General features: G+C 32.6%; 1 long non-coding RNA gene across 1 annotated transcript; it reads left to right on the top strand.

Annotated features, from left to right (window-relative positions):
- The first annotated feature begins 363 nt into the window (after positions 1-363).
- On the top strand, positions 364-8566 carry LOC141482604 (uncharacterized). The gene is made up of 2 exons (XR_012465609.1): positions 364-6783; positions 6952-8566. It is a non-coding gene; the product is annotated as an uncharacterized lncRNA (long non-coding RNA).
- The last annotated feature ends 5010 nt before the right edge of the window (positions 8567-13576 follow it).

Raw genomic sequence — 13576 nt, 5'->3', positions numbered from 1 at the left:
ATAAGTTTATCAATACTAATTAGAATTATTTATTAAAAATTTGAATCAAAAGACTACTGTTTCATGTGGTCCAAGTCAAAATTTTCATTCAAAAACTCCTGAACTGAATAATATCATTTTTGTACTAAAAACTTTTTTATATAATTTTTAAATAAACTTGTGCTGAGTTCTCTAAATTTCTTAATTTCACATATTTTATTGTAGCATTTGATTCCTATATAATTGGGATTCTCCTGTCCGATTGATAATCTAGAGAAACATAAATTGATGGTGTCCTTCTGCCGCGTATTATGATTGTGAACATCCTTTCTTGTTTTGAGAGAGTTATGTTTATTTATGATGTGAACAATTATTGAACATTGACACTGTGTTACGCAAGTTTCTAATAATGAAGCAATATGAGCTCAGTTTTGAGGATGCATGTTCAACATGATCGTTCCATTTGAGTTTTTGATCCAAGTGGACCCCTAAAAATTTCATACAGGTCGAGTTTTCTAATGATGTTTCTTCAGTTTTAAGTAGTATGCTCTGGTTCACAGTGGCATTTTTTGTATTAAAGTAAACAGCTATTGACTTGTCTATATTCAGAAATATGTTATTATTACCACACCATTGGGTTATGTTTTTGATAGATTCGTCAGCTTTGTCCTGTATTTCCTCCCTTGAGTGTCCAGTGATGATTAAATTAGTGTCATCTGCATAAATAATTGGATAGCTACCTCCATGGGTAGATCAGTTATAAATATATTGAATAAGGTTGGTGACAAACATGATCCTTGAGGAGTGCCTATTCTAGTTTCAATCGGCTCGGATCGGACACCGTTGCTTTCTACTTGTTGATTTCTATTTGACAGATATGAATGTATCCATTCCAAACACGGGACTCTAACACCAATATGATACAGTTTAGCTTTCAACAAATTGTGATCAACGGTATCGAACGCCCGGCTCATATCAAAGAACAGTCCCATTATGTTTTCTTTTTTGTTCAACGCGTCATGGATGTGAGATATAGCTTCTTCTAATGCTGTCGTGGTAGATTTTTTCGCTCTAAACTCATGCTGTGAACTATCTAAAATATTAAACCTTTCGAGATAATTGCAGAGTCTTACGTTATAAGAGTATTCCATATATTTTGCCAATGTGACACTGAACCGCCACTGCCCTATAATTTTTGGCCTCCTTTCTACACCCCTTTTGCTTGTAGAGTGGAACAACTCTTGAGAACTTCAATTGTTCAGGGTATTTACCTTCATAAAAGCTTCTATTTATTAAAATACTTAGTGGATGTGATAAAATGTCACCAACAGCCTTCATGACATTTCCTGGTACATTATCTATACCCTGGTACATTATCTGCATAATATGCAGATACTGTTGCTTCCATGTTTGTGACATGTCATATTTTTCTTAGTGCAAATATCACTTGCAACAGCTTGTTACATAAACAGTTTATATGGGCTGTCCACCTCAGTTGTGGGTCTAAAACTATACCTAGAAATTTTATGTGCTCATTTTCAACCAAACTATTTGTACCATTTACACTAAAGATTTCAGATTACAGAAAGTTGTGTCAATAATTTTCAGCATTTGGCTGTTCGCATAGTTTTCGATGCATTTGCATCAATTATATGATAAAAACCAACATTCACTATGATAAAAAATAATTGTGGGTACTGTAAATTCAGTCTGCAACGGAGAGATAAGATATCGTTGGTGATATGAGTTTAATTGTAATCAAAGGTTTGCCTAACGAGAATGCCAATAACCTACTTATCGTCCGTAAAGTCTGTGTTATATGGCGAGACCTTAACAGTTGGAATTATGCTATCAAAACAATCAGCTTGTTTCTTTCTTATTGATTCAATCAATCAATCAAATCAATCAAATATACTTTATTGTCTGAATAACTACATCTTGTAGACAAAGTCATAAATAATATGTAAGATACAAAAATCTACATAAAAAAAACATACACAATTTAAACAAAATACAATAAACATAAGCTAAAAATGTGAAATACACTGAGATATTCAGCTGGAAATAACAAGACATATAAAAAAAAGTTAAGATTCAAGTGAGTCGTCAAGATACTCCTGAACTGAATAATAGGCCCTATCAACAAGTAGCATTTTAACTGCTTTTTTGAATTTGTTAAGCACTATAATTTCTTCAATTCGGGCTGGTAAGTGGTTAAACAGTTTGATCCCGTTGAATATAATTGAATCCCTAACAAGGGAGCTCGCAGGAATAGGCAGATCTATGTTACTATTGTGGCTACGAGTATTATATGAGGAAGGGGAAGAAGCACAAAAATATTTTTTTTATCAAGCAAATTGAATCCAAGATAAACAGGGCAGCGACTGTTAAAATACCGTGAGCTATGAGAAGAGGCTTGCATGGATCCCTGGGAGCTGCTTTGCACATATATCGGACAGCCCTTTTTTGGAGCACAAAAATCATTTGAAATAAATCTCTAGAACAGACTCCCCAGGAGGCAATTCCATATTTAATATGGGGATCTATTAGAGCGAAATAAGCTGTTCTTGAATGGGAGTAGCCTAGTTCTCTAGAAATCACTCTTAGTGCATAGCAACCTGAGGCAAGCTTCTTGCTTAAGTTTATTGTGTGATTTTTAAATTTTAGTTTATCATCAATGTTCAACCCTAGAAATTTATAATTATGTACCCTGTCTAAAATTCTGTCACAAAGGCAGATCTCAGGTAAGTTGCAAATTGTTATACAATTTGAAATACTTGTATGGAACGAATTTATTGTTTGAATATTTTTGCTTGGTTGTAAAGAATCCCGGATTTCATCAGTTTTAGAATTTGAAATTATATCCTGTTACCTACGCAAAAATCTCATCACTAAACTGTAAAAGTGAGGGCTCGGAACACACAATTTGATATATACATAGATAGATATTCATTTATTTCTCCAGAGTATATGTAAATCTTGTAAAAAAGTTAAAAGAAATGCTTTGTCTGAGAAATACGTCAGTGAACAAAATTACAAAAGATTAATAAGATACAAAATTTGAATACAACACGTCACATACACATATAAGTATAGAGTTGATTAGACAAATTTAACATCCGCTGGTAAAATATTCATCTATAGTATAAGGCTCTATATTGCATAAAAATTCTTTCAGAGACTTCAGAAAACCACTGGCCAACCCAATGTCTCTTATATCCTGTGTCAGAGAATTAAAAAAATTAATCGCCCTGTATACAGTACTTCTTTCATATAGATATTTTTTATGTATCGGATATAAAAAATCATTCCTAAATCTTGTTCCATACTCATGTGTTTTATGATGCTTTTCAAAGTAGCTTGGTTGATTAACTAAAAATTTTAATGACTCAAAAATGTATATCGCTAGTACTGTTGATAATTTGTTCATTTTAAAGATTCCTCTACTTGAGTCTTTGAGATTGTCTATTTGATTTACCCAACTTAAGGTGTCATTGATATATATACCCAAAAACTTCACAGAGGTGTTGCAGGTCACTCTAAAATCATTGAAACTAATACTCTTTGGTGTCTCCATGCTGTTATCAATTTTGAACATGACGCAATCTGTTTTTTCATCATTTAAAATCAATTTTTTCTCCAGAAAAAAGTTTTTTGTCCTTTCTATTACAATACAATACTGTGTGGTAAGTTTGCACCTGTCAACAATAGGTTAGTATCATCAGCATAATTAACTATGTGAGCGGAATTTGAATTTACCACCATGTTTAAGTCATTTGTAAATATAATGAGTATTGGGCCCAATATACTACCCTGTGGAACTCCCATATACGCCTCCGAAGCCTCTGATCGTGCTACTGTATCTTTCAAGTTCAGTTCTACGATTTGCTTTCTGTTTTTTAGATACGACTTGAACCAGTCATGGGAGTTCCCTCGAATTCCATATTTGTAAAGTTTACGTAGTAGAAGATCATGATCTATACAATCAAAGGCTTTAGATAAGTCCATGAAAATCCCACATGATAGATCCCCTCTTTCCATTGCTTCCAGAATTTCATTACTAAAATTAACAAGAGCTGTCTCAATGCATTTCTTTTTCAAATAGGCGTGTTGGTGACTTGAAAACATCTTGAAGTTTGAGAAGAAAGATGTTAGTCTTGTGGTCATTGAGTTTTCGAATAGTTTTGATATACGTGTCAGAAAACTAATTGGTCTGAAATTATTAATGTCTGACCAACTTCCTTTTTTATGTAGTGGTTTTACAAAACCTGTCATCAAATCATCAGGAAAAATTCCTTGCTCAAATGATATATTTATCAGATGAGTTAAAACACTAACTACTTCATACATACAACTTTTAATGATAAGTATTGGAACATCGTCGATTCCACAGCTCTTTTTGTTTCTCATATTTTTTACAATTGCTATTAACTCATTTTCTGTGACTGGGCTCAAAAACAAGGTGTGACTATTGGAAGCTATCGATTTCTCAAAACCGCTCACTTACCCGATATTATTTTGTGTTGAGCAAATTTTGAGAGCTGAATTTGCAAAATGGTTGTTAAAATTATTAGCCATTTCTCCTGGATTTTCAGTATCTATCTGATTACAATGCAGTGAACCTGTTTCTGCTTTAATTAGCTGCCACATCATTTTGGTTTTGTTGTCTGATTGTGCAATTCTCTTCCATATAGTCATCTTTCTTGGCGTTTTCTAGTAGATTATTATAGTTGACCTTTAGTTCCTTGTAAATTTCTTTGTACTGATGATCAATGTGAGATATTGATTAATAGAAAACTAGGTCTAGGTTGAAAGGTCTCTTCATTCAAATTCAAATTTTTATTTGGTTCATAACAAAGCTACAGCTTTAAAACAAGTCACAAAATACGATAAAATTAACATATGCTCAAAAAGTATAATATAAAATCTTCAGAAGATACTTAACTGTGTAATAAAAATTTCATTGAGTATGAGCTTGTTTGTCAAGAACCAGGTTTTTGCTTGTTCCATAACTTCCCCAAGGATTGTAGCTGGACACTCTCCTTTATTGGGGAGTGTCCAATATTGATACCTGAGTTCCTCATGGATCAATATTGGGCATCCTTCTCTTTATTATTTATATTAACGATTTGCCAAATATGTTCACCTCAAATATCGAGACAATTATGTATGCTGATGACACCACATTTGGCATCATTCTGTTTAAAATCTGTTTAAACTCAGCTGATTAACGGAAAAACAGATTTTAAACAGATTGATGCCAAATGTGGTGCCATCAGCATACATAATTATCTCGATATTTAAGGTGAACATATTTGGCAAATCGTTAATATAAATAATAAAGAGAAGGGGGCCCAGTATTGATCCCTGAGGAACTCCTCTACTTATTGTCTGAGGAGTGCTTCTCTGATTTTCTATACAAACTACTTGAAATCGATTGGACAAGTAGGATTTGATTAGTTTGAGTGCCACTCTTCTTATTCCGTAGTACTCCATTTTCTTCAGTAGTATGTCATGATCAACACAATCAAAAGCTGCACTTAGGTCTGTGAAGATTCCCAAACCATTAAATTATTTGATAGTATCCAAAATGGACATTTTTTTTGAAAAACCAGATTGCAAATCACATAATTAAATTTACCATTAAAAAAATATAATCTAGATAATGTAATAGTTGAACTGAAAAGATCGTTGGCTAACACAAAAAAAACATTTTATAAAATTCGTTTTTATTATTTGAGAGCGATACAACGATTATAGATGTCACATAATTTTGAGGATCAGATTTGGAGAATACGCTGGATGCGGAATCAATTCGAAGCCCAATTCGTGCAATTCTACAATCGTTTTCATTGATTTGGGATGTGGTGCATTGACTTGATGGAACATCAATTTTTTATTCTTCAAAAGCTCCAATAACGCTATGTGATAGTCGCTGTTTTTTCCCTCATCTTCAGCTATCTCAATCAGTTTCATTTTGCGGTCACTGTTCGTCGGTAACAGCGTCTTTGGGGCGTCCACTGCGTGCATTGTCCTCAGTGATCAATTCATCTCGTTTGCAGGTAATTTCAACGTCTAAAACTGACCTTTCTCAGGATTTTTCTTATAAATGTGCACAATGATATAGAATAAATTAATTTATTTCAATTTCTTCCTCTACACTGTATTTCTTACTATCGTGTCACATTTCGACAAATGCAAAGTCAACTGGATCAGTAGTCGATAATAACAAATTCATACCTCGGATGACATTTACAGACAGACCATAAATGCGAATTCTTCGTCACAAATATCACTAGCTTTCGATCTTTGATTCTGACTATATTTGTAACATTAATATTAGATGAATTTGCGCAGGGCGAGATATTTTTATAAATGTTTTCTACCGCTAGTAGATATATCTGTATTAGGTGGTGTAATCCGTACTACAGGACATTTCATCTGTACTGTAATATAATGTATGTATTTTTTTTCAGTTCATTTCAGATTCGATTGTTTTCATTGATTTCAAAATCTTTTCAAAAAGTTTTTGTGTTTTACTTTGCTTTCCAAGAAATCGGCTACCAGAAAATAGAATACCTGTCTTTGAATGCGTGTATCTCTTGAATTGGATCGAAACGGATCTAAAGAATTTTTATGTGGAGGCCTATGCTGATTGTTAATAGCCCTATAATCATTTGCAGCTTCCTAAATTATTTACTCAAGAAACACTTCATTATGATATTTTCAGTACACAGTTTTACAGAAACGCAACACGTGTTTCGCTAAACAATAGCTTCTTCAGGTGTGTCTATACATCTTCAGGTGTGTCTATAGTATATACACGCCTGAAGAAGCTATTGTATCGCACTATACAAGAGCTTCTTCAGGCGTGTATAGCACGCCTGAAGAAGCAATAGCTTTTTCAGCCTTTTATAGCACTATACAAAAGCTTCTTCAGACTTGTATAACACTATACAATAGCTTCTTCAGGCGTGTATATAGTATAGACATATCTGAAGATGTATAGACTTGCGTGTTGTGTTTCTGTAAAACAGCTTTTTCAGGCTTGTATAGCACCATACAATAGCTTCTTCAGGCGTGTCTATAGCTCTTCAGGCGTGTCTGTAGAAGCTATTGTATAGCACTATATAATAGCTTCTTCAGGCGTGTCTATAGGTCTTCAGTCGTGTCTATAGAAGCTATAGTATAGCACTATATAATAGCTTCTTCAGGCGTGTATATAGTATAGACATATCTGACGACGTATAGACACGCGTGTAGTGTTTCTGTAAAACAGCTTTTTCAGGCGTGTATAGTACCATGCAATAGCTTTTTCAGCCGTGTATAGCAATATACAATGACTTATTCAGACTTATATATACTATAGACACTATAAAATAGCTTCTTCAGGCGTGTCTATAGGTCTTCAGGCGTGCCTGTAGTACAGATACGCCTGAAGAAGCTGTTGTAAAGCACTATATAATAGCTTCTTCAGACGTGTATATGGTATAGACTTGCGTGTTGTAATTCAGTAAAACAATAAAACTCTTTGCAATAGCTTCTTCAGGTATGTTTATACTTCTTCAGGTGTGTCTATATGTCTTCAGGTGTGTCTATAGTATATAAACGCCTGCAGAAGCTACTCTATAGCTTCTACACGCCTGAAGAAGCTATTGTATATCGAAACACGTGTTTCGTTTTTGTAAAACACGTCTAGATACGCTGAAAGAACTTCTTGGATCACCATTCAAATGTTTTCACAATTTTCAATCTGTGAATGATAATTCAGGGACATTGAAAATAATCGAATCTGAGATCTATAGACTACTGGGTGGAACAAACCTTGAAATGAAAAATAACAAAACACACCTAATCATCTTCTTCATTCATCTGAAATTATATGTGATGTATAATAAAGATTTGTGATTTTATTGTTGTGAAAATTGAAGGCTGAAAAATGTATTGTGGTAAATTGTTATTTTAGTTTTATTTGTAGTTTACACGCTATCCTAAGTTCATAATAATGAAAAGTTGTTATGAATTCGACCGATTAGGAATTTTTCAACCAACTTAGTCTTTCGATGTAAAAACATATCTTTGAGTTGCTGTTTCTAGGATGAAAATGTTCGTCAACTGGCTACTGATGATTCTAATTTTCTGAAGGGAATCGTCATTGATGATCCTGCTAGTCAACCTAGAATCATTGCAATAAAAAGTTTTGATTCGTCTGTTAATTTTTTCATTGAACTTATTCAATGAGCCTTTGATTTCAGACTTAAAAGCCGATTATATATATCTTTTGTATAAATTTTTTCTCTGAGAGTAAGAAAAATCCAGGAAATTGTAAATATGAATTAGCTTTCAAAAATGTCATCATGTCCACATGACATTTACATTTGATACTACTATAGGTGTATACTTTATTCACATAACTGTACAAGTTTTCTGCAAACAATAACACAAAAAACAGAATTTTCCCTCTACTTGCTAAGCTCAAACAGAACGTCAATTGTTTTATCTTCACTGTTTTTTTTTGTTTTGAACCTTTTGTACATAGAATGTTTGGATTCTTTCTCATTATTTGTAATAAAGGACAGACAAAACATTTTTTGTTTCTTGTTTGAAAAGGAAGGTTAAATTTCGGATAGCGCTTGCCGATTTTGAAAAGTTTTGTGTGTACCTATGTATTTTGACGTGTAAATCATAAAAATCTGAAAAAAATGGTGCTCTCTGTTATTACCATAGTTACAGCCCTCAAAAGTTCTGAAAATTGTCACAATACAAACTATATAATCGCTAGTATTTGTTTACCACGCAACGTTCACACATTTTTTGACCTTTTTCCCCACATTTTTTTGGCCTTTCACCTCTTTTTGACTTTTCCCTTTTTTGGTCTTTTTTGTTTTTTCAGCTTTTGTTCTTTTTCCCCTTTTGACTTTGTCTCCTTTTTAAAAATCTTTTTCGCCATTTTAAAAACTTTTTCACCTTTTTGGCCTCTTTTCTCCAATCTTCTTTCACCTTTTTTAAAAAACAATTTTTTACCTATTTGAATTTTTCACCTTCTTGACCTTTTCATCTCTTGTCGCCTTCTGTCATCTTTTTTGAGCTTCTGTCATCTTTTTTTAAGCTTCTGTAATCTTTTTTGAGCTCCTGTCATCTTTTTTGACCTTCTGTCATCTTTTTTGACCTTCTGTCATCTTTTTTGGCCTTCTGTCACATTTTTTGGCCTTCTGTCATCTTTTTTGGCCTTCTGTCATCTTTTTTGGCCTTCTGTCATCTTTTTTGACCTTCTGCCATCTTTTTTGACCTTCTGTCATCTTTTTTGGCCTTATTGTCATCTTTTTTGACCTTCTGTCATCTTTTTTGACCTTCTGTCATCTTTTTTGACCTGTCATCTTTTTTGACCTTCTGTCATCTTTTTTGACCTTCTGTCATCTTTTTTGACCTTCTGTCTTTGACATTCTGTCATCTTTTTTGGCCTTCTTGTCATCTTTTTTGACCTTCTGTCTTTGACATTCTGTCATCTTTTTTGGCCTTGTCATCTTTTTTGGCCTTGTCATCTTTTTTGACCTGTCATCTTTTTTGACCTGTCATCTTTTTTGACCTTCTGTCAACTTTTTTGACCTTCTGTCATCTTTTTTGACCTGTCATCTTTTTTGACCTTCTGTCATCTTTTTTGACCTTCTGTCTTTGACATTCTGTCATCTTTTTTGGCCTTCTTGTCATCTTTTTTGACCTTCTGTCATCTTTTTTGACCTTCTGTCATCTTTTTTGACCTTCTGTCATCTTTTTTGGCCTTCTGTCACATTTTTTGGCCTTCTGTCATCTTTTTTGGCCTTCTGTCATCGTTTTTGGCCTTCTGTCATCTTTTTGACCTTCTGTCATCTTTTTTGACCTGTCATCTTTTTTTACCTTCTGTCATCTTTTTGACCTTCTGTCATCTTTTTTGGCCTTCTTGTCATTTTTTTGACCTGTCATCTTTTTTGACCTTCTGTCACCTTTTTTGACCTTCTGTCATCTTTTTTGACCTTCTGTCATCTTTTTTGACCTGTCTTTGACATTCTGTCATCTTTTTTGACCTTCTGTCATCTTTTTGACCTGTCATCTTTTTTGACCTTCTGTTATCTTTTTTGACCTTCTGTCTTTGACCTTCTGTCATCTTTTTTGACCTGTCATCTTTTTTGACCTTCTGTCATCTTTTTGACCTTCTGTCATCTTTTTTGGCCTTCTTGTCATCTTTTTTGACCTGTCATCTTTTTTGACCTTCTGTCATCTTTTTTGACTTTTTGTCATCTTTTTTGACCTGTCTTTGACATTCTGTCATCTTTTTTGACCTTCTGTTATCTTTTTGACCTGTCATCTTTTTTGACCATCTGTCATCTTTTTTGACCTTCTGTCATCTTTTTTTGACTTTCTGTCACCTTTTTTGACCTTCTGTCATTTTTTTTGACCCTTTGACCAGCTTTTTGTTTTTTTTTGCCCCTTTCACATTTTTACCCTTCCTTCTTTTTTATAACTTTTTTTTAACCTTTCTTCGCCTTCTTTGACACTTTAGTTTAAATCGACATTTTTCCTATAAAAAACTTCAATAATTTACGAAACTGTGTACAACCTGGGAACTTGTATGTAACCACAAAATGGAGGAATGGCACCAGAAAACGAATCTTTTGTTAAATCAAGTTTTTTATAGAAAAATTGTTGATTATGAAACTAAAAAGTGTCATAATGTATGAAGGGATGTGGTGAATAAATACTTGATTTTATAGTTTGTGTTGTGCAAAAAAAGGCTGAAAGGTTTTGGAACTTCAGAAATTAGAGAGAGCACCGATTTTTTCTTTAGGATTGGGAATCTGAGTCTACACAATTTATTTTTCAAAATCGGCTGGTGAACTCTATCCAAAAGAAGAAATTACTCCTGGTTTTCTGCAGCCATCATACATGAAGACAAAAAAAGCGACGATCATTTATGTCAGAGAGAAAAAAATAGTATTAATGAAGGTAAGCACTCAAAGAAATGAAGGTAAGCACTCAAAGAAATGAAGGTAAGCAACCAAAGAGACAAACCGTAGAACAGAATAATGTCACTACTAGTGGGAGGTTTTTGTTGGTTAGGTTAGGTTAGGTTAGGTTAGGTTTGTTTCCAATACCGAAAATTTCTTTTATACACTTTTCCAACACTTTTAATTTCCAGCAGAACTATTGAAATTCCGTGAAAGTGAAAATTGAAAATCACATAAATAATAATTTTTCTATAGAACAGAATAACTAATGATAATTTTACCTGCACTAGACTCGAGAAACCTAAATAAGAATTTTGATTTGGAAACTCATTTGTGCTGAGGATACATTCACTTTCCAGACAAAAACTGTAGCAAAGGTACCTGAGATACAGGCAACCCATTATAACAGTTCAAACATTCACCACATTTTTTTAACAGACCTCGTAGTTGATGACAGCTCGCATGAAAAAATGAGCAACTTAGTTTTTATAAAACAATTTCTTTATTTCAAAAAACATTCATAATACTCATGCTTATTTTCAATAAAATAATAGTCATTTAGCGTTAGAATGTATAAACAAAAATACTGTACAAATAAATAATTCATCTGGATTATAAATAGATTGAACAGCATATTGATTACAAACAATCACCAGCAAGTTTTATGTATCTGTAGACAACATATATAACATTCAATTATATTTGCGTTGAAAAACGGCTTTCCAGTTTGAGCAATTTTTCTTCGGAAAAGTTACATGTGAATCTGTGTATCAAAAATGCCCTCTCATTACGCTGTAGTTTTCTGCATATGCTCCAGTTGCATGTTTCAATAAGGCTGTGTGATACTTGAATAGTTTACTGAATTGAAACACGTGTTTTGTTATATGATAATTTTTTCAGGGTTGACTAATAATGATATAAAAACACTGACCTGTTATGTGATGGAAATTAATAACACAATCCATGAAAACGATTATACAATTTTGAAAAATTTTATTCAAGACACGTTTCACTACACGGTAGCTTCATCAATTACTGGCACATAAAATTATTCTACATTGTCTTTTATATAATTTATATTGGTTTAGTACAACAGGTAGATTTCGAAAAAAATAATTACAATATTACTTCTAGAAATACAAATCAATTTAAAAATAGGTTAATTATTGGCATTTTATACCAAGACTCAATCAGTTAATTGAACAATTCGGGCAAAAAACAGGTAGATTTTGAGAAAACAATCACAATACAATATTACTTCTAGGAAAACAGGTAATTAATGAATAGGTTAGTTTTATTGACCAACAAAAAGTAATTTACACACCACTGTTATTGTTGAACTTGTTTTCATAAAATGACAATAATTAACAACATATTCATAAATTACCTGTTTTCCTATAAGTTAATTGTAATTGTTTTTCAAAATCTACTTGTTTTGCCAGAATTAATCATTTATCTAATAGTTTTGGCATAGAATGCCAATAATTACCTGATTTTTTGAAGTAATATTGTATTGTAATCGTTTTTGAAAATTTACCTGTTTTGCCAGAATTATCCATTTATTCAATTGAGTTTTGGCATAGAATGCTGATAATTAACATATGAATAAATTATCTATTTTGCCAGAATTAATCATTCATCTAATTAATTTTGCCTGTTTTGCCAGAATTAATCATTTATTCAATTGAATTTTGGCATAGAATGCTGATAATTAACATATGTATAAATTAACTGTTTTGCCAAAATTAATCATTCATATAATTACGTTTTGGCATAGAATGCCAATAATTAACGTATATATAAATTGCCTGTTTTCTTAAAAGTAATATTGTAGTTTGTTTTTCAAAATCTACCTGTTTTGCCAGAATTAATCATTTATTTAATTGAGATTTGACATAGAATGCAGATAATTAACATATGTATGAATTACTTTAAAGTAATATTGTGTTGTTATTGTTTTTTCGAAATCTACCTTTATCGAAATTAATCATTTATCTAATTAAGTTGTTTAATTACTTACTGAGTTATATGAAAGACATTGTAAAATAGTTTGAAGTGCCAGTGCAACAGATGAAGCTACCATGTAGCGAAACCTTTCATAAACAAAATTTATTGAGAAAATTGTATAATTAGTATTATGGATAGTCATCATGCACAGGCTCGGATTTAGGTAAGGGCAGGTGGGGCTACTACCCCGGGGCCTCAACAGGAGAGGGGCTCCCACAAGAAAAATGAAAGAAATGTCCAAATTTTGTCTCCTCAGCAACTTTTACGTTTTCTTAATGTGTAATTTATACCCATGAGTTGAAGAGAATAATAACGATAAAAAAACGAAAAATAATAATTGGGGCTTCCACTTCTTCGTTGCCCCAGGGGCCTCAAGATTTCTAAATTTGGCACTTATATTGCACTATTATCAATAAAAGATTTGGTGGGTAACTGTATCAAATTGTCTTAAAAACATTTGAATTTAATTTTATTCATAATCAGGGCTCAGTAACAATGAATTTTATAAAACCCACCTGCCACAAACTTTATAACTGTGGTCATTTTTAATGTTGCAAAAAGTCATGATGAAATTACTCACCAAAAAGGATTTTTTCAATGTTAAAACT

Source organism: Leptinotarsa decemlineata, unplaced genomic scaffold, assembly GCF_025532065.1.
Source record: "Leptinotarsa decemlineata unplaced genomic scaffold, Ldec_3_MD MMD2_tig00001621_RagTag_RagTag, whole genome shotgun sequence".
NCBI classification, from domain to species: Eukaryota; Metazoa; Arthropoda; class Insecta; order Coleoptera; family Chrysomelidae; genus Leptinotarsa; species Leptinotarsa decemlineata.
Note: the sequence above shows the minus strand (reverse complement) of the source record. Positions and strands in the feature narration are given on the sequence as shown.